The 26,973-nt window shown below is 37.8% G+C and overlaps 1 pseudogene; it reads right to left on the bottom strand.

Annotated features, from left to right (window-relative positions):
* Positions 1–16,903: 16,903 nt before the first annotated feature.
* Positions 16,904–17,694, bottom strand: LOC110258606 (annotated as a pseudogene).
* Between the last annotated feature and the right edge of the window lie 9,279 nt (positions 17,695–26,973).

Below are 26,973 nucleotides of genomic sequence, written 5' to 3'. Positions count from 1 at the left end.
GATGATATATCTACAAAATAGGAAATATAATGGACCTGGACAACAGCCATGTGATTGCCAGTGGGGAGTGGAAGGGATTGGGAATTGGGGTTATTAGAAGAAACTGCTGCATTTGGATTGGATGGGCCATGAGATCCTGCTTGTAGCACAAGGAACTATATATCTAATCAATAATCACTTGTGATGGGACATGATGGAGGATAATGTGAAAAAGAGAATATATATACATGTATGCCTGAGTCACACTGCTGTACAGCAGAAATTGACAGAACATTTTAAATAAGACATAATAATATTTTTAAAAAATTTAAAAAGTAAAGGCTGTTCCATCAAATGTGTGGTTTTTGTCTAAAATTATTATCTTCTTGTTTCTATTATTTGATAACTCACCAATATGTCTACAGAGGTACAGATTTTTCTACAGCCTTAGAAATAATTTTAAGCTGAATGCCTCAAGTATTTTCCTAATTTTTAAAAAAGGTTCATTTCTAATTCCAGTTTAGAAACATTCTCCCAGAACTCAGAACAGAAAATATACTATTCTACCTATCTCCAAGCAGGACATTGATGTCACCCCTGCACTAGACTTTAAAAAATGGAAATCACAGCTCCACACTTATGAATGTACATATCAACATCTGAAACCAAATAATAGAAGTCCCTATGCAGAGATGTTTTAACAAATAATGAAACTGGGATTTTTCAGGTGGGATTTCCATTGGTTGATTAGGACAGTATTTCTGGATATTTAGTTCTGTCTGAAAGTGTTGCAAAAAGAGAAATGCCAATGGGTTAGTGTGGTGAACTTTGGCAAAGTTCTATCTGGAGATTCTCAGATATTCATGGTTTGGGGTTTTCAAGCTGAGGTTTGGGATTGTGCCCTTCTAATTTGATAGTGGACAGTTCCCATGGAAATTCTAAGGAAGATGAGTATTTTCCAGAGTACAGATTGTGTTCTGGTTACATATGTTATGAAATCCTGCCCATTATCATGAAGGCCTTTGCTGGGGCCAGCTCAGCAGGATGGGGCTGAAGAATGGGTGCTGTGTAACTTAAGGAAAAATAGTTAACATAAAACAAGACACAGAGACATTTATCTTAAGTAAAGGTCTCAGGGACCAAGAGCCGACTCAAGGTCTCAGGGACCAAGAGCACCCTGCCTCAAGAAACCACACTGCTTATATTGTGCTCTATAGATGAGATCAAGTGAGGAGTGGCTATGGGTGGATGATACAGGGTTTGTTTACTATTATATAAGTTCTTTTACTATTTAAAAAGCCACTTAGGTGGTAAAGGGTTAAGCTCTTACTCTGACCTCTAGGCACATAACAGTTCTTAAGCTTAAGTCACTTATGCCTTCAGGTCTTTGTTCTTAAGCTTAAGTCATTTACCAGCACTGTGACTGTTTTTCCAAGAAGGAATATGGGATAAAGTAAGACAAGAAGATGGGATAAAGTAAAGAAGGACAAGATGGAGTTTTCAAGGAAACATGTCTTGCTTTGACAGGCTTCTTCAAGTTTGCTCCAAAATGTGCTGGGATCAGGAGACATGAATAGTCACTTCATTTTCTAAACCACTCATACACTAGCCAAGATGGCCACCCCCCTCCCCAGTTAATCCATATTAACTGCTCATCCAGGTGTAGCTAGCTGCATTAAAAACTGATATTTTCTAGAGACCTCATGTGAATTATTTTGAAAATATTTTGATCTCTGAGCCAAAATTGGCAACCAAATGGAAACACTGGTCACTTAATGTGGTCAACTGGTCATTGTGATAGTTAAATTAAACCAACTGACCATGGGAGACCTTTGGGGAGAATGGCCCAAATTTGACCTTCTCTAGTTCTATAGAGGGACTATTTTTGGACAAAAGGTTTATTTAGATTAGTGATTGTAACATAAAAGCAAAATGTTTGAAAATGATATGGACTGCTCTCCTGGCTCAAGTATTTCTTCCAGTTCTCTTCAGGAAACATTAGGGCAGCATGATTTGAGAGGGAGTGATTGCAGTGATATCTTGATTCAAGCATGATTTCCATTCAGGGTCTCAGCCCTGAGCAGTTCTCAGAGTTTAAGGAAACTCTGACCTCAAAGAACCAACAATATTCCTGTCCCAGATCGATGATTCATCATTGCCATGACTATTGAGAAGTTGCTCTATATTTCAATGCTGTCCACTGTAAGATATTGGTTAGAGCCCCTGTTTTGCACCCTCCTTGTCTTAACTGGGATGATGTTGGGAGCAGAGAAAATGATAATTTATATTCCCCATAAGCTGGAAAGTCCCCTTCCCATATAAAGGTCTTCTCATGCTTTGTCTTTCCTCAATTTTTTTTAATATGGAGTATATTTGGACTGTAGGAATTTTTCTCCACATAACTAATTTTCTTAACCAACAAGTAGTAATATGTGTTCCTGGTATTCAACTCTGAAGTAAGATGTTGACTCTGGACTGCCATGACTATCCTTAAATTTGCACAATCATCTATATCCAAGAGGTGGATCCAGAGTTGCCAGAGTTGCATTTACTCTCAAATTTCCATAATGACTGTTTGTCATGTTAATGTTTGGATGCACACCCCTAGCCTTTCATTGCAACTTCCACTCTGTGAGCTGAAAGGATCATGATTGGTGACAGGTGAGAAACTCTCACCTTCCCACCTTGAGCGATTGTTAGTGTGATAGATGAATTGTGATTCTGGAGGTAGGTTGATACTAATCTTCTTAAGCCTGTTCCATCAAACAGGTAGTTAATTTTGATGAAAAAATATTATCTTCTTTCTATTCATTGCCATCACAATAATCTCCCTACACCTTTATGAATCTAGTCTCTGAATTTATTATACAACTTTGTTGCCAAGGTATTTTATTCTGATAAAAATTCAGTGAGATATGGAGAGTCAAAGACTTCATTTAATAAACTACTGTTAAGTTTGCTGCCTCAAGTATTTTCCTAAATAAAAAAAAAACCCTCAAAACCATTTGGGGTGGACAAGATGGCAGAAGAGTAGGGGGACACACTCACCCTCTCCCACAAACACAACAAAAAAAGCACATCTACAGAACAAATAACACACAGAACAGCAACCAATCGCAGGCAGAAGAACCTAAACTCCAATAACGGCAAGAAGTTCGTGACATTACCAGGCAAAATAAGAGAAAAGAGGAGAGAGAAGGTGAATCAGAGCTGGACAGGCGCTCCCGAAAGAGAACTGAGGAGGAGACAGGGATCCCACACCCTGGAAAGTCACCTACTTGGGGGAAAGATCAAATGAACCGGAGGAATCTCCAGATGCAGAGAAGAGTGTAGCAGTAAGTTGGAGTGCTGAAAAGCCGATCAAGAACTGAATGGACCATCTGAACTACGGCACAAAAATTAAGATGCCTGGGTGGGGGCTGGACACCGAGTCCTAGGCTCTGGAGGTTAGTTTCTGGGAAGGGCTGGGGGTGGGTTGGAGCAGAGACTGCTTGGGAGGTCTAGAAAACGGTCTGTCAAGATTGACGGGGAAGAGACTGCCTTGGAGACTAGAAAACAAAGCAGTCACAAAGGAAAGGAGAAATACTCTGGGGGCGGGGAAGGGGAAAGCTGCATCAGAGGGAACCTGGGAGAAGAGCCTGGTCTGTGCCCATGCTGGGGAGGGGAGAGAAGAAGGGGTGGGTCCCCATAGAATACCCCCATGCCACAGCAAGCTCACAGCCTGCTAGCTAGCAGAAAACTGTGCTTCCCAGTGCATCCCCTCCCCCCACCCCTACCACCCCCTACGCTCTCCCTGGGCCTGGGGCTGCCTGCCATCTGGGAGGCTGGCCTCAACAATTGCCTGAAGCCTACCACTGCAGGGGCTGACCCTGCATAGGCCTGCTTGCCCTTTGGAGGAGCTGCACCTCTGCAGAGCAGAACCAAACACCAGCCCCCAAGAAAAGGACTGCAGCCCAGAAAAGCTAGAACACGCCTAGCCAGGCCATGAAAAGATCAGCCTAATTCTCAGATGGTCTTTCTGAGTTGGGCTGCCCTGGGGAGGAGCCTCTTGGGTTTCCAGAGGCCCTGCTAGCCGCCCAAGCCCCCAGGGGGTGTTGAGCTACAGAGGATCACCTGCATAGGACTGCCAGCTCCAGGCAGGACCCCTGCAGCCCAGAAAAGCTAGAACAAGCTTGGACAGACTGTGAAAAGATCTGCCTACATTCTCAGGTCGCCCATCTGAGTTGGGCTGCCATAGGGAAGAGCCTCTTAGGTTCTCAGTGACCCAAATAGCTGCCCAGCCCCCAGGGGGTGCTGCACTCCTGAGGAACAGCTGCCCAACACTGCCAACCCCCTGCAAGAACCCCACAGCCTAAAACACCAGAGCAAGAACTGCCTGACTGAATGAAATCTGCTACATCGTGGTGTGGACCTCCCAGTCCTGTCTGCCCTCAGGAAGTCCTCCTTTGCTTCAAAGAAACCCTGTTAGCCCCATCAACACTCCAGAAAAGCCACACTGCCTCAAAAAAGACTGACCAACAACGCCAGCCTCAGGAAACATTCCATGGCAGTGACAAGGCAAACACTGCCCGATCACGGAGAGTACAACTCCCTCAGGAGAAAGAAAACAACAAGCAAGATGAAGAAGCTGAGAAACCACCCCCAGTCAAACCAACAGGAGAACTCACCTAAAACAGTCAGCAATGAAACAGATCTCTGCAGTCTCACAGACCTGGAGTTCAAAAGAGAAATAGTGAAAATACTGAAGGAATTAAGAGACGATGTGAACAGTAATGCAGACACCCTCAGAAAGGAACTAGAACATATAAGGAGGAGCCAAGAAAAACTAGAACATTCAATTGCAGAGATACAAACTGAACTAAGGGAAGTAAAAACCAGAAAGAATAATGCAGAAGAACAAATCAGTGATATGGAAGACAGAATAATGGAAATCACCCAATCAGGTCAGCAGACAGAAAACCAAATCAAAAAACAGGAAAGCAATATAAGAGACCTATGGGATAATATAAAGCGGGCCAATCTACGCATAATAGGAATTCCAGAAGGAGTAGAAAAAGATAAGGAGATGGAAAACATATTTGAAGAAATTATTGCTGGAAACGTTCCAAATCTAAAGGACACTGAGTTCAAGATACAGAAGCACAGAGGCCCCCAAACAAATTAAACCAAATAGACCCATGCCAAGACACATCATAATAAAAATGGCAAAGATAGTGATAAAGAGAGGATCCTAAAGGCAGCAAGAGAAAAACAGAATGTTCCCTACAAGGGAACCCCCATAAGATTATCATCTGATTTCTCTACAGAAACACTACAGGCCAGGAGGGAATGGCAAGAGATATTTAAAGTGCTAAAAGGAAAAATATGCAACCTAGAATACTCTATCCAGCAAGAATATCATTTAAAATAGAAGGGGAAATAAAAATTTTTCCCAAAAAACAAAAACTAAAGAATACAGCAACACAAAACTCAGGTTAAAGGAAATATTGAAAGGGCTTCTCTAAACCAAAAATAAAGGAAGGAAAGGGAAGAAAAAGAAAAGAAAAAAAAGGGGAAGAGGAAGAACTCGGACTGAGGAAACCCAATCAGAGAGCAGTCACTCAAATAAGCCAGCATACAGATTTAATCATGAACAGGCCTCAAACAAAAAAAAATTAAAAAGAAAAAATAAAAAAGAGTCATCAAAACCATAAAATGTGGGCAAGGAATGTTAGGAAATAAATAACCCTTTTTGTTTGTTTGTTTGTTTGTATCTCTTCTTAATTTTAATATAGTAATGAAGTGTTTGAACTTACAGGACCATCAGGCTAAAACACACAATTATGGGAAGGGGTTAGCATACTTAAAAAACAGGGCAACCACAAGCCAAAACCAAATATTGCATTTGCAAAAAATGAAAAAAAAAAAAACCAATCAAGCAGATAATAACAGGAGACCATCCAACCAAAAAAAAAAAAAAAAAAAAGGAAGAATGGAGAACCATAGAATCAACTGGAACACGAGGTTCAAATGGCAATAAATAATCATCTATCAATTATCACCTTAAATGTCAATGGGCTGAATGCCCCAATCAAAAGACACAGAGTGGCTGAGTGGATAAAAAGGCAAAAACCTTCAATATGCTGCCTGCAAGAAACTCACCTTAGGACAAAGTATACATATACATTGAAAGTGAACGGGTGGGGAAAAATATTTCACGCCAATAGACATGACAGAAAAGCAGGAGTCAATACTCATATCAGACAAAATAGACTTTAAAACAAAAGACATAAAGAAAGACAAAGAAGGACACTACTTAATGATTAAGGGATCCATCCAAGGAGAGGATGTTACTATCGTCAACATATATGCCCCAAATATAGGAGCACCCAGATACATACAACAAATATTAACAGACATAAAGGGAGATATTGATGAGAATACAATCACAGTAGGAGACCTTAATACCCCCCTCACAACAATGGACAGATCCTCTAGACAGAAAACCAGTAAAGCAACAGAGATCCTAAAGGAAACAATAGAAAAGGTAGACTTCATTGATCTCTTCAGGACACTACAGCCAAAAAAAGCAGAATACACATTCTTCTCAAATGCTCATGGAACATTCTCAAGAATCGACCACATATTGGGACACAAAGCTAACCTCAATAAATTTAGGAGCACAGACATTATCTCAAGTATCTTCTCTGAGCACACTGCCATGAAACTAGAAATCAACCATGGGAAAAGGAAAGAGAAAAAAACCTACTCCATGGAGACTAAACAACTTGCTACTAAAAACCCAATGGGTCAATGAGGAAATCAAGAAGGAAATTAAAAATACCTTGAAACAAATGATAAGGAAGACCCAACCTCTCAAAATCGATGGGATGCTGCGAAAGCAGTGCTCAGAGGGAAATTTTTAGCGATACAGGCCTTTCTCAAAAAAGAAGAAAGATCCCAAATTGACAACTTAACCCTCCACCTAAATGAATTAGAAAAAGAACAAAAAAGTCCTAAAGTCAGCAGAAGGAAGGAAATTATAAAGATCAAAGAAGAAATCAATAAAATAGAGACTCAAAAAACCATAGAGAAAATTAATAAAACCAAGAGCTGGTTCTTTGAAAAGGTGAACAAAATTGACAAACCCCTGGCCAGACTCACTAAAAAGAGGAGAGAAAGAACCCAAATAACCAAATTATACATGAAAAAGGAGAAATCACAAGGATACAGCAGAATACAAAAAAAAAACATAAGAGAATACTATGAAAACTACATGCAACAAGTTTGACAATCTGGAAGAAATGGACAATTTTCTAGAATCTTACAGCCTGCCAAAACTAAATCAAGAAGAAACAGACCAACTGAACAGACCCATCACTAGAAATGAAATTGAAGAGGTCATAAAATCACTCCCTACAAATAAAAGTCCAGGACCGGATGGCTTCACAGGTGAATTTTATCAAACATATAAAGAGGAACTGGTGCCCATCCTCCTTAAACTCTTTCAAAAGGTTGAAGAAGAAGGAATACTCCCAAAGACATTCTATGATGCCACCATCACCCTCATTCCAAAAGCAGACAGAGATACCACCAAAAAAGAAAACTATCGCCCAATATCATTGATGAATATAGATGCAAAATTCTCAACAAAATCTTAGCCAACCGAATCCAACAACATACCAAAAAAATTATGCACCATGACCAGGTGGGGTTCATCCCAGGTTCACAAGGATGGTTCAACATACGCAAATCAATCAGCATCATACACCACATTAACAAAAAAAAAGTCAAAAATCCTATGATCATCTCAACAGATGCAGAAAGGCATTTGACAAAGTCCAACATCCATTCATGATCAAGACCCTCGCCAAAGTGGGTATAGAGGGAACATTCCTGAATGCAATCAAAGCCATTTATGATAAACTCACAGCAAATATAATACTCAATGGGGAACAACTGAAAGCCTTCTCACTCAAATCTGGAACAAGACAGCGATGCCCACTCTCACCACTGCTCTTCAACATAGATTTGGAAGTCCTAGCCACAGCAATTAGACAAACAAAAGAAATAAAAGCCATCCATATAGGAAGAGAAGATATCAAACTGTCACTGTATGCAGATGACATGATACTATACCTAGAAAACCCTAAGGACTCAACCCCAAAACTCCTTGAACTGATTCATAAAGTCAGCAAAGTAGCAGGATATAAGATTAACATTCAGAAGTCAGTCGCATTTCTGTATACCAGCAATGAAATATTAGGAAAGGAATACAAAAATACAATACCTTTTTAAATTGCACCTCACAAAATCAAATACCTTGGAATACACCTGACCAAGGAGGTAAAGGACCTATATGCTGAGAACTATAAAACTTGAATCAAAGAAATCAAAGAAGAGGTAAAGAAATGGAAAGATAGTCCATGTTCCTGGATTGGAAAAATCAATATTGTAAAAATGGCCATACTACCCAAAGCAATCTACAGATTCAATGCAATCCCTATCAAATGACCCAGGACATTTTTCACAGAACTAGAACAAACAATCCAAACATGTATATGGAACAACAAAAGACCCAGATTCGCCAAAGCAATCCTGAGAAACAAAAATCAAGCAGGAGGCATAACTCTCCCAGACTTCCAGAAATACTACAAAGCCACAGTCATCAAAACAGTGTGGTACTGGGATCAAAACAGACAGACAGACCAATGGAACAGAGGAGAGAACCCAGAAATAAACCCTGACACCTATGGTCAATTAATCTTTGACTAGGGAGGCAAGAACATAAAATGGGAAAAAGAAAGTCTATTCAGCAAGCATTGCTGGGAAGCCTGGACAGCTGCATGCAAAGCAAGGAAACTAGAACACACCCTCACACCATGCACACAAATAAACTCAAAATGGCTGAAAGACTTAAATATATGACAGGACACCATCAAACTCCTAGAAGAAAACATAGGCAAAACACTCTCTGACATCAACCTCATGAATATTTTCTCAGGTCAGTCTCCCAGAGCAATAGAAATTAGAGCAAAAATAAACCCATGGGACCTCATCAAACTGAAAAGCTTTTGCACAGCAAAGGAAACCCAAAAGAAAACAAAAAGACAACTTTCAGAATGGGAGAAAACAGTTTCAAATGATGCAACCGACAAGGGCCTAACCTCTAGAATATATAAGCAACTTATACAACCCAACAGCAAAAAAACCAATCAATCAATGGAAAAATGGGCAAAAGACCTGAATAGAATGTTCTCCAAGGAAGATATACAGATGGCCAGCAAACACACGAAAAAATGCTCAACATCGCTGATTATAAGAGAAATGCAAATCAAAACTCCCATGAGAATCCCACCTCCCACCAGTCAGAATGGCCATCATTAATAAATCCACAAATAACAAGTGCTGGAGGGGCTGTGGAGAAAAGGGAACCCTCCTGCACTGCTGGTGGGAATGGAAACTGGTACAGCCACTCTGGAGAACAGTTTGGAGATACCTTAGAAACCTATACATAGAACTTCCATATGACCCCGCAATCCCACTCTTGGGCATCTATCCGGACAAAGCTCTACTTCAAAGAGACACATGCACCCGCATGTTCATTGAAGCCCTATTCACAATAGCCAGGACATGGAAACAACCCAAATGTCCATCAACAGATAATTGGATTCGGAAGAAGCGGTATATATACACAATGGAATACTACTCAGCCATAAAAAAGAATGACATAATGCCATTTGCAGCAACATGGATGGAACTAGAGACTCTCATCCTGAGTGAAATGAGCCAGAAAGACAAAGACAAATACCATATGATATCACTTATAACTGGAATCTAATACGCAGCACAAATGAACATCTCCACAGAAAATTAAATCATCGACTTGGAGAAAAGACTTGTGGCTGCCTGATGGGAGAGGGAGGGAGTGGGAGGGATCGGGGGCTTGGTCTTATCAGACACAACTTAGAATAGATATACAAGGAGATCCTGCTGAATAGCATTGAGAACTATGTCTAGATACTCATGTTGCAACAGAAGAAAGGGTGAGGGAAAAATGTAATTGTAATGTATACATGTAAGGATAACCTGACCCCCTTGCTGTACAGTGGGAAAATAAAAAAATTAAAGAATAAATAAATAAATAAACCATTTGGAACTGTGAAAAAAAACCCTCATGTCTAATGCCAATTTTAAACACTTTCTCCCAGGCAACAACAGACACAGAACACACACTGCCCTTGATACCACCAAAAAGAGGACCTTGATGTCACCAAATATTTAAAAAAATGTAATTCACAGCTGCCCTCTTCTGAACACATATATCCTTATCTGAAATCAAATAATCATAGCCCATATGCAGAAATATTTTTTAAAATATTAACCTCTGATTTTCAGGTTGTATTTCCAAAGTGTTTATGCTCACAATCTCACTGGCTATTTAGAAGATAGAGAGTTAGGACAAGATGGACAGTGGACAGTGCCACCATATAATGTGGTGAACTTTTGGCAAACAATGGAAGGAGTATCCATTTGCTGATCCTCTGAGAAGCATAGGATGTGACATTCAAGTTGAGGTTTTGGAGAGGCTACCTCTATGTTGATAATGGAAATTGTGCCAGTTCAGTGTCTAGAGAATGATGAGGGTTTTCTAGAGCACACACTTGTGTTTTTATGATGGAAGACTTGAAATCCTGTCCATTGTCAGCCAGGCCTTGTTTATGGTCACTAAAAAGTTGCTCCAATCAAAATTCAGTGGCCAGAGTTACCTTCACTCTCAAAACTCTTCAATGGCTTTTTTCCATGGTAAAGTGATGATGCACATCAGGCCTTCTGTTATAACTGCCACTCTGTGAGTCAAGAGGTTCACATTTCATGACAGGTGAGAAGTACTCACCTTCATACTTTGAACATTTGAAAATTGGAAATCTGAATTGTGGTTCTGAAGATATGATGATACTGATTTTATAAAGGCTATTCCATCAAATGAGTGGTTCAATTTGACTAAAAATATGATATTTCCTTTATATTCATTACTACCACCTAATCTCTTTAAGAGGAATGAATCCGTTCTACAACATTCTTGCCTTATTAAGGTATATTTAAATACACATGTTAAGCTGACTGCATCAAGGAATTTCTTAAATTGTAAAAAAAAAAGAAAGGCTATTATCTAATTCCAAAGTTAAACACATTCTCACAGTACATAGACATGGAAAACATACTAATCTGCCTACCACAAAGTGGGAGGACTTTGATATCACCTCTGCAATAGCAATAGGCATTAGAAAAGTGGACTTATAGCTCCACTATTCTGAATATCCATATCAATATATGAAACCTAATCATATTAGTTGACATGCCAAATTTAATAAAGATTGAAAATGGGATATTTTATGTGAGGTTATCATGGTTTAGCGTGGAATCTCACTTGTTATTTGGGGGATAGTAGGGAGTGTGATGAGAAGGGGCAATGTCACCAAGTTAGTGCGGTAAACATTTGGCAAAGAAGGGAAGGAGTTTCATTCTAGTGATTCTTAGAATCATGGGTTGGGGTCCTCAAGCTGAGCATTTGGAAGGCATCCCTCTAATTTGATAGGGGACACTGTCTCTACTAATTCACTGTCTGTAGAAGGATGAGGATTTTCCAGAATCCATACTGTGTTTTGGTAATAGAAGCCATGAATTCCTGCCCATTTTCAGCCAGGCCTTTGTCAAGGTTGCTCTGATCAAAATTCAGTAGTAAGGCCTGAAGAGTCAAAGACTTCCTTCATTAAAGCATACAATTACAAGCTCAGAATTCCACCACTCATGTGAATCCATATTAACTAATCATCCATGTGGGGTCAGATGTATGAAATCTGAGTCTTGCTAGAGATTTCATATGAATTTGGTTGGAAATATTTTGATCTTTCACAAAAAAGAAAATATTTTTATCTCTGAGACACATTTGGTATGCAAAAGGACCACTGCTCACATGAGTTGGTCAAATGCTCATCATGAAAGGATAAAGTAATACAGCTGACTATGTGAAGACTTTGGGAATGGTGACCCATGGTAGATTTTCCCTAGCCCTACAAAGGGGCTCTTTTTGGATGAAAGGTTGTATTTGGGGTTGGGAATTGAAACATAGAAAAGGTTGGATACATATTTGGACTGCACCCTTGGCTCAGATATTTCTCCAGGCTGTGCAAAGGAAACCTAGGTCCAGCAGGATTTGAGAGAGAGTGAGTAAAAGGAGCTGATGATTCAAGCATGGGTTCAGGCCATGATCTCAATCCTGGACAAATCTCTGTGGTTTAAGCATCTCTGACCTCAAGGAAGCCACTTCATTCCCACCCAAGATATATTACTCATCATTGCTCTGACTATTGAGATAGTGGTATAGATTTCAGTGCTTTCCAGTGGAATATATGGGTTACAGCCCTGTTCAGCACCATCTTCTTCTGAACTTGGATGATGTGGGGAACAGGGAAAATGAAAAATATTCATTCTACATGAACTGGAAATTCCCCTTCTCATGTAAAGGAATTATATTGTTTTGTCCTTCCACACTCTGTAATTTTCAATATCAAGTATATTTGAAGATAAGATATTTGTCTCACCCATATATAATTTTCATAACCAGTGAGTAATAATATTTGTTTCTGTGATTCAATTTTTAAAGTAAAATGTTGACTCTGAATAGCCATACCTATCTGAAGAAACACACTCATCTAGACTCAAGAGGTAGACCCAGAATGGGCCAGGATGGTTTACTCTCAATGATTTATGATGACTGTTTTCCATGGTAGTGTAATGTGTCATATATAATTCCATAACAACTGCCAAGCTGTGAGCTGAGAGATTCATATTTTGTGAGAGCTCAAAGCTCTCACCTTTACATCTCAACCATTGGAAAATGGAAAATCTGAATTGTGGTTCTGTAGGTATGTTAATACTGATCTTCTAATGGCTGATCCATCAAATGGGTGGTTAAATTTCAGTAAAAATATATTCTTATTTATATTCATTGCCACCACTGTAATCAGTCTAGAGAGGTGTGAATGTATTCTACAGACTTGTTGCATTATTAAGGTGTTTTTTAATACTAGTGATAAGCCAACTTACTGAAAGATTTACCTAAATGAAAAATAAAAATAAAAGGCTCATATCCAATGATGATTTTAAACACATTATTCCAGTACACACCTGGAAAACATACTACTCTGCCCTGATCAAAGCAGGAGTTCCTTGATATCACCCCTGCAATGGACATTAAAAAAGTGCAAATTACAACTGCATCTTCTGAATGTACATACCAATATGTGACAACAAATAATACTAGTGCACAGGCAGAAATATTTAACAAAGAATGAAAATGGGACTTTCCACATGGAATTTGATGGTTGGACTTTCCAAGTTGTTGATGAGGCCAAAATCCCTGGCTATTTTGGGTGCTAGATATGAGTGTTTTGAAAAAGGGATACTGCCAAGTTATTGTGGTGAACGTTTGGCAAAGTAAAGAAAGAGGTTGTATGTGGTGATCCTCAGAGAGATATTTGTTGGGGTATTTGTTATGAGGTTCTGGAGGGGTTATCTATAAATTAATATGAGACACTCTCCCAGACACTTCAAAATCTAGAGAAGGATGAGTATTTACCATAATAGAGACTGTTTTTGATGACAAATGTCTTGAATTCCTGATGATTTTCAGCAAGGGCTTAGTCAGTGTTGGTCAAAATTGTGCTCCAATGAAACATCAGTGAGACATGGAGAGTCACAGACTTCCTTCAATAAAATACCCAAGCACTAACCAAGATGGCCACCTCCCCAGGGAATACAAATTAACTGCACATCAAAGTGTGGTCAGCTGCAGGGAAGCCGATATTTGTAGAGCCCTTATGTGATTTTTTATTACTCGATGAATTCTATTACATTTATAGTTGTACAATGATCATTAAAATCAAATTTTATAGCATTTCCATCCCAAACCCTCCATGCATCCCCCCACCCCCAACCTGTATCATTTGGAAACCATACGTTTTTCAAAGTCTCTGAGTAATATCTAGTCTGCAAGGTTCATTGTGTCATTTTTTTTTTAGATTCCACATATAAGTGACAGCATTTGGTGTTGCTGTCTCATTGTCTGAATGACTTCACTTAGCATGATAATTTCTAGGTCTGCCATGTTGCTGCAAATGCCATTATTTCATTCCTTTTAATGGCTGAGTAATATTCCATTGTACATATGTACCACATCTTCTTTATTCCCTCCTCTGTTGATGGGCATTTAGGTTGTTTCCATGTCTTGGATATTGTATACAGTGCTTCAATGAACATTGCAGTACATATGTATTTTTGAGTCATGGTTTTCTCTGGATAGATGACTAGGAGTGGGAATGCTGGATGGTAATTGTATTTTTAGTTTTCTGAGGAATTTCCATACTGTTTTCCACAGTGGTTGTACTAATTTACAATCTCACCAACAGTTTAATAGGGTTCACTTTACTCCACACTCTCACCAGGACTTATTGTTTGTAGATATTTTGATGATGTCTGGCTGGCGTAATGTGGTACCTCATAGTGGTTTTGATTTTCATTTCTCTAATAATGAGTGATGTTGAACCTCTTCATGTGTTTTTTGGCCATCTGTATGTCTTATTTGGAGAATTATCTGTTTAGGTCTGTCCATTTTTTGATGGTTATTTTTGTTTTTTTTGGTATTGAGCTTCAGAAGGTGTTTTTAAATTTTGGAGATGAATCCCTTGTCAGCTGCTTCATTTACAAATATTTTCTCCCACTCGGTGGGTTGTCTTTTCATTTGGTTTATGGTTTCCCTTGCTGTGCAAAAACATTTAATTAAGTCCCATTTGTTTATTTTTGTTTTTATTGTCATTAATCTAGGAGGTGGATCTTTTTATGGGTTCTCAGTTAATATTTTAATATTTCATGCCCAGTTCAATACTTTGAAGCAGAATTTAGAATAAATATTGCAAATATAGCAAATATTACAAAATTCAGTCAAGGTACATTTTGGAAATACAAATTCATTACAGCAAATTGTTTTGCAAAAGAGTAAAGCAGGAAATATTAATTTTTCTAAGATACATGCACTTTAAAATTCAATGTAATAAAAAGAAGCTCCTCAAATTAAGTGTTACAAAATCTATACTCTTTCAAGTTATTTTGTAAAGTAAGAAAAATACATATAAATGAGTAAGAATCATAACACTTTTAAGAAATGTTATAAATGTTTGATATACTGTGTAACAGTGCCTTTTAAAAATAAATTCTCATATATTCACTAAAGCAAAATGTAAAGTGTAAACAGAAAAATATTTCAAGTTGACATGTGTATAGTCATTTTGTTCTTAGACACTTTTCCAAATCCAATAGAATTTTAATATGCTAGAACTGTAGAAAATAATAGTAATTTCACATAATGCAAAATAATTAGAGTTGTTCAAATTTGAAATCTGGATGAGACATTATTCATGATGCTGAAAGTTAAACTGAATGTTTTGCAAACATTTACTGTGAGCAATGAGGGCACTTGCGCCTTGATAATTCTTGATGGCTGGGTGTCTTATAGGAGTAGCAGTGTTTTCCTGCTACCTCTAATCCATCAAGTTGGGAGATAGCAAAACTGGCTGGAAAATTTTCCAGTATGTGTTCTCTGTTTTCAAAACTGTCTAATTAGGTACATTCCTGTAACCCTATATTTTAATGTTGTGCAAATGTAGGATTATCAGTCTTACTTTAAATCAGTCAATTCTTAGGTTAATAAGATTGCAATGAAAGTGTTCATTCTGAAGTAAAGGTATGGGTTCCAAAGTGTTCCAGATTGAGGTTTAAAGCTTTGTGTAATTAAAAGAACTATAAAAATACCTACCACAGTTGGACAGATGGATTTCAAATATATGATAACACTTAAGAATTTGTTAAGTTGGCTACATTTGAGGTTTTGCTGGCTTGAAGTGGCATTGTAACACTCATAATCTTGAATGCTGTCATGATTGGTCTCAACAGATAAAAGGGACAATAAGAGCAGTGACATTAAAATACTGATGATTTTTTTGGGGTGGGGTGCAGGATATATGCAGTTTTCTGGGGTTGAAGAACAATATTTGAAGATTAAATAGTCACAAAGATTAGTTAACTAGTCTAGAATTTTCAAACTCTGAATTTTAAACATAAAATTTCTATCTCCTGCAGCGTCTGCAACATGTAGTAGAACCACCATCTCTTAAGTTATCTGATGTATAACTGAGATCTATATAAAACATTTCATGTGTTGCTCTGCATTATTTCACTGCTTCTTGAACAATTAATCTTGTTACCCTCTACCTGAAGGAATATTGCAATTTTCTCTTTGGGAGGTACCAATAACAAAAGCTGACCTGAAAGATCATGGCAGCCATTTTTTTTTACAATACAGAGAAGAAAGGAATAAGAGATATGGGCAGCTTTTTCAACATCCAGACATGGGCAAACAAAATGTTACCCAGAACTCTCTGCACTGGAAGTAACATGTAGCCCCATCACCTAGGAAATTTCTGTTAGAGATTAAGTGGAAGGGAATGATAGGGCCTTACAAGCCAGGTGTTTCAACAAAGGTGCTGGGTAGCAATCTGCGAAGGGCCCAAGGACAACACTCCATTTCCCCAAAGTGAAACAGGTGGCAGGCATGCTTCTGCTACAGAGGTGGGGCCATAGGGTAATGCAGGTCCATATGTGACAAACTTCTTGTTGGGATGGTTCTCTGGCCTTACTGAGAGAGTGTACTGCCCTGGGAGTTCAGCACTAATAAAAAATAAGTTTTTTCCTATATTTCCCTGGCCTGCAGGCCATTGTAAAACTTTATGCATAAGAATCAGACTTTAAAATTTGTAACCCTACACACTTCCACTAAAGCAGAAATACAAAAGCCACAACAATCTCAATAGCCAGCAGGCATTCCTCTTTAGGGGATGTAAGGGGGTGGCTTTTCAAAAGGCAGATAGTAGGGTGGAGAGTACCAGGGTGGAATGCTTGAGGACCACATGTAGCTGGGCAAAGGAGAGGCAGACTGGGGCTCATCAGAAAGTCCAGAGGGAGGAGAGGATGAAAAGATGCTGTAATGTGAAGAGTAATAAGCAGAATAAGGTTGTAAGTGTGGAGGGCTATGGTAAGAGGTATTGTAGGAGGCCACTTGAGGACAAGCATAGTAGGAAACAGTGAGATGGGCCTTTTCAACAGAACAGTTCAGTGCTGAGAGGGTTGGATGCATGTCCTTAAAGCTCCCCAGGACAGCAGCAGTGATGATGCCCAGGAACAGGTCAACAATGTTGAGGATGGTGGCAGACCAAAGAAGGTGGTAGAGGTGGATGATGTCCTGGCAGATGCTGATGTTGATGTACTCATAGTAGCCACTGGTGACCTCCATCTGGTTGCCACAGTTGTAGAGGTCACAGCAGAAGCAAGTTTTGCCTCAGATCCAAGGTGTGCAGAATCCATGGCTGAGGTGAGGGCAGTTCACCTCCTCGGCTTCCTTCTGGGAGGTCTTTGGGACATAGTGGCACTGGTTAGCATATAGGGTTTCAGAACAATGTGTCTGGCAGCAAAGACCCCATTGACTATAGCACAACATAAGGCTGCAATCACATCAAAGCTGATAAATATGATGGAAGTCACCAGCATCTGCCATTTGTTCTCTACAAGGTTTGATTCAATGATTCTGAGGAATGATCCAAACCCAAGAATAACTCCGGACATTTTTCAATGAACTAGAACAAGAAATCCAAAATTTATATGGAACCACAAAAGACCCAGATTCGCCAAAGCAATCCTGAGAAACAAAAATCAAGCAGGAGGCATAACTCGCCCAGACTTCCAGAAATACTACAAAGCCACAGTCATCAAAACAGTGTGGTACTGGGATCAAAACAGACAGACAGACCAATGGAACAGAGGAGAGAACCCGGAAATAAACCCTGACACCTATGGTCAATTAATCTTTGACAAGGGAGGCAAGAACATAAAATGGGAAAAAGAAAGTCTATTCAGCAAGCATTGCTGGCAAACCTGGACAGCTGCATGCAAAGCAAGGAAACTAGAACACACCCTCACACCATGCACAAAAACAAACTCAAAATGGCTGAAAGACTTAAATAGAAGACAGGACACCATCAAACTCCTAGAAGAAAACATAGGCAAAACACTCTCTGACATCAACTTCATGAATATTTTCTCAGGTCAGTCTCCCAGAGCAATAGAAATTAGAGCAAAAATAAACCCATGGGACCTCATCAAACTGAAAAGCTTTTGCACAGCAAAGGCAACCCAAAAGAAAACAAAAAGACAACTTTCAGAATGGGAGAAAACAGTTTCAAATGATGCAACCGACAAGGGCCTAACCTCTAGAATATATAAGCAACTTATACAACCCAACAGCAAAAAAACCAATCAATCAATGGAAAAATGGGCAAAAGACCTGAATAGAATGTTCTGCAAGGAAGATATACAGATGGCCAGCAAACACACGAAAAAATGCTCAACATCGCTGATTATAAGAGAAATGCAAATCAAAACTCCCATGAGATCCCACCTCCCACCAGTCAGAATGGCCATCATTAATAAATCCACAAATAACAAGTGCTGGAGGGGCTGTGGAGAAAAGGGAACCCTCCTGCACTGCTGGTGGGAATGGAAACTGGTACAGCCACTCTGGAGAACAGTTTGGAGATACCTTAGAAATCTATACATAGAACTTCCATATGACTCCGCAATCCCACTCTTGGGCATCTATCCGGACAAAACTCTACTTCAAAGAGACACGTGCACCCGCATGTTCATTGAAGCGCTATTCACAATAGCCAGGACATGGAAACAACCCAAATGTCCATCGACAGATGATTGGATTTGGAAGATGTAGTATATATACACAATGGGATACTACTCAGCCATAAGAAAGAATGACATAATGCCATTTGCAGCAACATGGATGGAACTAGAGACTCTCATCCTGAGTGAAATGAGCCAGAAAGACAAAGACAAATACCATATGATATCACTTATAACTGGAATCTAATACCCAGCACAAATGAACATCTCCACAGAAAATTAAATCATCGACTTGGAGAACAGACTTGTGGCTGCCTGATGGGAGAGGGAGGGAGTGGGAGGGATCGGGGGCTTGGTCTTATCAGACACAACTTAGAATAGATATACAAGGAGATCCTGCTGAATAGCATTGAGAACTTTGTCTAGATACTCATGTTGCAACAGAAAAAAAGGGTGGGGAAAAAATGTATACATGTAAGGATAAGTTTATCCCCTTGCTGTACAGTGGGAAAAGAAAAAAAAAGAAAAAAAGAAAAAAAAGAAAAAAACATGTACCCGCATGTTCCTTGCAGCACACTTCACAATAGTCAAGACATGGAAACAACCCAAATGTCCATCAACAGATGATTGGATTAGGAAGATATGTTATATATACACAATGGAATACTACTCAGCCATAAAAAAGAATGACATAATGCCATTTGCAGCAACATGGATGGAACTAGAGACTCTCATCCTGCGTGAAATGAGTCAGAAAGAGCAAGACAAATACCATATGCTATCACTTATGTTTGTAATCTAATATAAGGCACAAGTGAATCTTTCCACAGAAAATTAAATCATCGACTTGGAGAATAGACTTGTGGTTGCTGGGGGAGAGAGGAATGGGATGGATTGGGAGCTTGGTGTTAATACATGCAAACTATTGCCTTTGGCATGGATTAGCAATGTGATCCTTCTGTGTAGCACTTGATACACTTTTTCTTAAATTAATCTTTATATTGTAGAATATCCAAGCATCTGTTGAGCTATTAAAAACAATGTTACAAAAAAAGTGTGATCATCTCAAAATATGCAGAAAAAGATTTTGACAAAATTCAACATCCATTTCAGATAAAAGCTCTCCAGAAAGTAGGCATAGAGGGAAACTTCCTCAAAATTTAATAAAGGCCATATATGGCAAACCCACAGCTTACATCATTCTCAATGGTGAAAAACTAAAAGCACTTCTGCGAAGATCGGGAACAAGGATGTCCTCTTTTACTACTGTTATTCAATATAGTTTTGGAAGTTCTTGCTATGGATTTCATAGAAGAAAGAGAAATAAAATGAATCCAAATTGGAAAGAAAAATAAAATTATCACTGCAGATGATATGATACTATACCTAGAAAATCTTATAGAGGCTTACAAGAAAATGTTAGAGCTCACCAATGAATTTGGTAAAGTTGCAAGATACAAAATTAATACATAGAAATTGACTCTATTTTCTGTATACTAACAATGAAAGAAAAGAAAGAGAAATTAGGGAAAACATGCCATTTATTATCGCATCAAAAAAATTATTTAGGAATAAAACTCCCTAAAGAGGCAAAAGACCTATACTCTGAAAATAATCAGATGCTGATGAAAGAATTCAAGGATGACACAAACAAATGGAAAGATATACCATGCTCCTGGATTGGAAGAATCAATATTGTCAAATGACTATACTACCCAAGTGAATCTACAGATTCAATGCAATAGCAATCAAATTACCAAGGACATTCTTCACAAAACTAAATTTTTTTTTAATTTGGAAGCAAAAAAGCCCCAGAATGGCCAAAGCCAAGCCAACCTTAAAAAAAAAAAAAAAACTGGAGTTGGAAGAATAAAGCTCCCTGACTTCAGACTATACTACAAAGTCACAGTCATCAAAAAGTATGATACTGACACAAAAACAGAAATGTATATCAGGATAGAAAACTCAGAAATAAACCCAAGAAACTATGGTCAAATAATCTGACAAAGGAGGGCAATAATATACAATGGAGGAAAGACAGTCTCTTCAATAAGTGATGCTGGGAAAACTGGACAACTATATGTAAAAGAATGAAATTAGAACATTCTATAACCACATACACAGAAATAAAGTCAAAATGGATCAAATACCTAAATGTAAGGCAAGATAGTATAAAATTCCTAGGTGAAAACATAGGCATAACCCTCTTTAACAGAAATCACAGCAACATCTTGTTTGATCAAACTCTTAGAATAATGACAATAAAAACAAAAATAAACCAATGGAACAAATTAAACTCACAAGCTTTTTCATAGCAAAGAATACCATCAAAAAATGAAAAGACGACCCACAGAATGGGAGATAATCTCTGCAAATGATGTAGCACATAAGGGCCTAATCTCCAAAATATACAAACAACTCATAGAACTGAGTCACTATGCTGTACAGAAGAAATTGACACAAAAGTGAAAATCAACTATACTCTAATAAAAATAAAATTTAAAAAAGAGTGAGATTCTGCCATTAGCAACTATGTGGATGAACCCAGAGAGTATTATGATTAGTGAAATAAACCAAGACAAATATACTGTATTATGACTTATATGTAGAATCTAAAAAATAAAATGAATAAATTACATAAAAAATAGAGACAAACAGATATAGAGAATAAACTAGTGGCTACTTGTAGGGAGAGGAATGGGGAAAAGGCAAAATAGGGAAATGGGACTGAGATAAAGCTTCTATGTATAAAATAAATAAATGACAAGTATAGATTGTACAGTACAAGGGAATATACCTATTATTTTATAATAACTTTAAATGGAGTATAATCTATAAAAATATTAAACCACTATATTGTACATCTTAAACTAATAGAGTATTGTAAATCAACTATCCTTCAGTTAAAATGTTATATTTGTCACAAAAAGTCTTCAAGATCTCATTTACATATGAAATCTAAAGTCATCAAATGCATTAGAAGCAGAGAGTAGAATGGTTATTGACAGGACTGATGGAGGGGAAAATGGGGATTGTCAAATGGTGCAAAGTTTCAATTATGCAAGAAAAATAGGTTCCAAAGATCTACTACACAGCATAGTGCATGAGCTAAAAATAGTGTGCTAAACAATTTTTAAGAGGATATATCTATGCTAAGTGCTCTTATTGCAAAATAAAAATAATTAATAATAATAACAAAATAAAGGTGGTGGGATGAAAGTTTTTGAGAGTTATGAAGGAATTAAAAATTATTAATTTGAACATACTGAGTTTTAGAAGCTGCTGACATAACAGCTTCTGCCACCATAAATCCAGGTTGTTTTTTTTTCTGCTCATCACTGCAGCAATCCCCATTTTTGTTTTTGCATTTTTATGTTTGCTGAGGGGTTAAAAAGCCCCAAATATGTTGAGTAAGCATTATGGTTGTGACCATCTAAAGAAAATAGCCAGGGTTTTTTAGTCTCTTAGTAATAGCTACAAAATTATGTACATTTTTTATATTCTTCTCTTAAAGAAAGTTTTCAAGATATTTAGAGTAATACAGGGAAAATACCCTGCATAATCCAGGAAACTTCTGAGTTCTTTTCCATTTTCTCAGAAGCACAAACCCTCCCTTAATTCAGTTCAGCTTAGGTTAATAATGTTAATCAAGCATCAACAATCTTTCAGGGGCTGTTATACTCTAGGGATGCAAAGATGGAGACAAGTTCCTGATCCTTTGAGATCAGAAAAGAGATTACAGCTAGTTGTGCCTCCTACAGGAAGGAAAGGAACTACTTGATAAGTTTCCTGACAAGGTGCTGCCTAAATAGAATTAGAAGGAAAAAATGGTACAATCACAACTGGAGATGGAAGAATTTATTAAGCTCAAGAATTAGTCTGAATAAGACAGCATGCTGTATTTTATAAACTACAGGAGTTTGAGAACATAAAGTTCTCTGCAGGAATATCAGTCACTGATGCTGGAAAAGCAGGTGCTGAGCCAGTAAACATGGGAAGGAACACATCAGAGAGTTTTGTGACCAAGCTAAGAAACCTTATCTTTGCAGATGGTGAAGAAAAACACTGAAGCATGTTAAAGAGGGGTGTGGCAGGAGAACAGTAACATTTTAATTTAGGGAGGAATTATTTTATCTTGAAAACAAGCATACAACATTCATTAAAGAGGAAAAAAAGTAGAAGATAATGAGGTAAGTAAAAAAGAAAGAGGATCAGAGGAAGGAGGAAGAGACACAAAAAGCTTTCACTGCATCCATTCCTAGACAAAAATCTCTATTTTGTATTTATACTCCAGATGTTTTTCTTTTTAGATTATTTTTGGCCACATCAGCTCAGCCCAACATGGGGACATTTCAGTGTCTTGGTCTAATGATGAATCAAATGGGAAGCACTCCAAATGTCAAGAATGTTTTATGTAGAATAATAATATCTTCTTTGCTCTCAATTTGGAGTCCTACTGTTACCATGACAACCTTCACAGCAAAAGGCAAAGTTGATGAAGTTTTCCTGATCTAGAAGACTTGCCTCACTGTTTCCTGCTTCAGATTTTTTAATATCAAATAAACCAAAGCCAGCCTTCATGTAATACATTATAAATATTAATTTACCTAAATGTTATACTTCAGTATAACATGTTTACACTAGGTATACACTTATGGGGTCATAACCATCCCAATCCATAGAGGCTTCTTGACCTCAGAAGAATCTGACTGTGAACAAAAGGGAAAAAGGAAAACCATATTTTATCATTCATTTTTATTCTGTCTTGATCTCAGATCACTAGTACAGGATGTGTGAAAGAGGTTAAAGAAAGAGCTGTTTCAGTTCTCTTGATGTCTACTGGCCTATTAAACCTCCATTTGATTAATATTTGACCCATAAACTCTCTTCTCTGCCTTCTGAAAATTACTATATGCTTCCTTTCTTTATCTATTCCCATAGAAGTACACATAGGCCATGTATTCATGTGTTTTATGGGATCATATTTTACCTCATTTTTGTTATTACATATTGGTAAACTATTTTGTACCCTATAATATACAATGAGCCACTTTCCAGGTAATTTTTTTAGCTACAACATTTTTCATCATAAGGATTTTTTACTCTATCCAATTCTTTTTTCTTTTTTCTTTTTAGGGAGCACTTGTGGCATATGGAAATTCCTAGGCTAGGTGTTGCCACAGCTCTGGCTATAGCCACAGCCACAATTCTGAATCCAAGCTGAATGTGCCACCTACACCACAGCTCATGGAAACATCAGATCCTTAACTCACTGAGCAAGGCCAGGAATTGAACCCTCATCTTCATGGATACTAGTCAGATTTGTTTCCACTGCTCCAAATTGGGAATTCCAATTCTATTTTTAACATGTTGGAGTGTTCTTTTTTCAGTTTTTTTCTGTTATAAAAACACGGCAATGAGCATTCCATTAATTATTTCCACATATATGAATTTTCTTAATATAAATGTCTAATTTGGAATTATTACACTACAAGTTTTACTTTACTCCCAGTTTTATTAGCCTTCTTCATGGAACATGGAGTTACTGTATACATATTGAGTACAGGAGTGCAGTACTACAAGCTCCTCTACTCAGTATGTGTTTTGCTACAAAAATTTGCCCCCAGTAAAAATAATCCTTTATAGAATATTTACTCTGCACTGGGAACTAAATAATTTTACCTTTAATTATTTTCAAAACAATGTAATGGGGTAGGTACAGTCCTTAGCTTAATTTTACAACTGAGGAAGCTGAGGCACAGAAAAGTTAAACCGGCCCAAAATTACACAGTTAGGTCTAGCTTCAAAGTATGTAGTGTGGCCCCAGAGCCTGTGCTTTTCAGTCACTATACTATATTTGTCATGACTGGCTACTTCTTATAATTCAGGTTTGTGTAAAATGTTATCTCTTCTTAGGCCTTCCTAGACCACATTCCTAAAGTATTCCCTGCCACATGCTGCAGATTCACCACTTTCCTTGTCATGCTGCAGTGCCCTGAATCTAGTTGAATCTATTTTCTTTCTTTCTTTCTTTCTTTCTTTCTTTCTTTCTTTCTTTCTTTCTTTCTTTCTTTCTTTCGAGCTTCACCCACGGCATATGGGTATTCCCAGGATATGGGTTGAATTGGAGCTGTGGTTGCCCTATACCATGGCCACAGCAATGCAGGATATGAGCCACATCTCTGACCCATACCACAGCTCACAGAAGTGCCAGATTCTTAACCCACTAATGGAGGCCAGGGATTGAACCCACATTCTCCTGGATACCAGGGATCCCATTGAATGCCAATGGGAAGTCCTACATCTAATTTCTGATAAATATTTAATAAATACCTGCTAAAATTAAGTTAGCCTCTGAGTTAGAAGCAGAAAGAAAGACAAAAGAAATTGTTCCAACTGCACTGAGAAACAGAACTTTAGGTATTGAGCCAGGAAAAGAATACCAAAGTAAGATTACAGTATTAGATATAAACCTAATACATGTTTCACAGTTCAATAAACCAAATTAGCTGTAGTTCAAATTTTCTACCTAGGCTGTAAAATTGTGACACATTTTAAATGCCTGCAGGATAACTGATAATTATATAGGGCTCTAAATTCTGCAATTTCATCATCTGTTGTAAATTGTAGCCAAATATATAGCAACATGACCAAAGAATGCCACATTGGAATCAAATAGACTCAATAGAAAAAATTTGGCATAATATTAAAAAGTTAAGAAATTGATGTTTTGCCTTTTTCCAAGTTTGAGACATTAAAAATAAAAAGAATACTATTCAGCCATAAAAAAGAACAAAATAATGCCATTTGCAGCAACATGGATGGAACTAGAGATCCCCAGCCTGAGTGAGGTAAGTCTGAAAGAGATAGAAAAATACCATATGATATCACTTAAATCTGGAATCTAATATATGGCATGAAGGAACCTTTCCACAGAAAAGAAAATCATGGACTTGGAGAATAGACATGTGGTTACCAAGAGGGAAGGGGAGGGAGTGGGAGGGCCTGGAAGTTTGGGGTAAATAGATGCAGAATATTGCCTTGGGGATGGATTATAAATGGGATCCTTCTGTGTAGCATGGGGAACTCTGTCTAGTCACTTATGATGGAACATGTAATGTGAGAAAAAAGAATGTATACATGTAAGTGTAACTGGGTCACCATGCTGTATAGTCAAAAAAATATATACACATAAATAAAAGATAAAAAATAAAAATATTTTTCCTGGTTTATTGATAATTATTTACATATGGCATTAAGTTGAAAGTATAGCTTGTGATGATTTAATTTATTTAAAAATATATATTGATTTACAGAAAAAAGAACTATATGTTCATATACAGAGGTGATTGCTTATTGTCTTGTCATCTTGTACCCGGAGTCAAGGTAATACCTTGGAGAATTGGATTGTTTCCATTTAGCAGTAGTGGAAGGTGGGGGAGGATTTTTTTTTTGGTAAGCATTATCATTTTAGAAAATTTACCTTAGAGAATAAAGTATGTGGGGGTTCTAAGCAACTCAACCCACAGTTGTGTGTTGGGTTTTTGTGATTTTGAGAAACCAAGATCATACTACTCCCTTCTCTTGGTAAGAAAAATCCCAGTTTCTTCTGTCTGCAATGGTTTTTGCCCAAGCAATCATATCTTGCTCCCTCAGTTTCTTCACATATGCACTCCAATGTCACTTTCTCAGTGAGGGTTTCTGTAATCTCCTATTTAAACTTTCATATCTCCATCAGCACTTTCTAGGAGTCTTCCATGATTTCTTTCCCCATAGGACTATTCCACATGAATTGGTAGTCATACTTATTTCCAGGGCTACCAGAGCAAATTACAACAAATTTGATGTATAACACTACAGATTTATTTTCTTAAAATTGTGAATGTCAGAAGTCCAAAAGCAGGTGTCAGAAGGACTGTGTCTCCTTTGAAAGCTCTAGAGCAGAATCTTTCCTTGCCTTTTCCAGTTTGTGTGTCTTCAAACTGTCCTTATATTATGGCATCATAAATCCAGTCTCTACTTCCATCTAACTTCACAGGGCCTTTCTTCTCCCCTTCTCTCTTTTAAAGGAACATGTCATTGGATATAGTGGCCATTCAGATAATCCAGGATGATCTTATTTCAAGATCCTTAACTTTATTACATTTGATAGACTCCTTTTCCCAAATAAGTTTACAATCACAAGTTCCAAGGTGAATATATGGACATATC

This window comes from Sus scrofa, unplaced genomic scaffold (genome assembly GCF_000003025.6).
Source record: "Sus scrofa isolate TJ Tabasco breed Duroc unplaced genomic scaffold, Sscrofa11.1 Contig2507, whole genome shotgun sequence".
Taxonomy (NCBI): Eukaryota; Metazoa; Chordata; class Mammalia; order Artiodactyla; family Suidae; genus Sus; species Sus scrofa.
The sequence above is the reverse complement of the archived record's forward strand: the minus strand, read 5'-3'. Positions and strand labels throughout refer to the sequence as shown.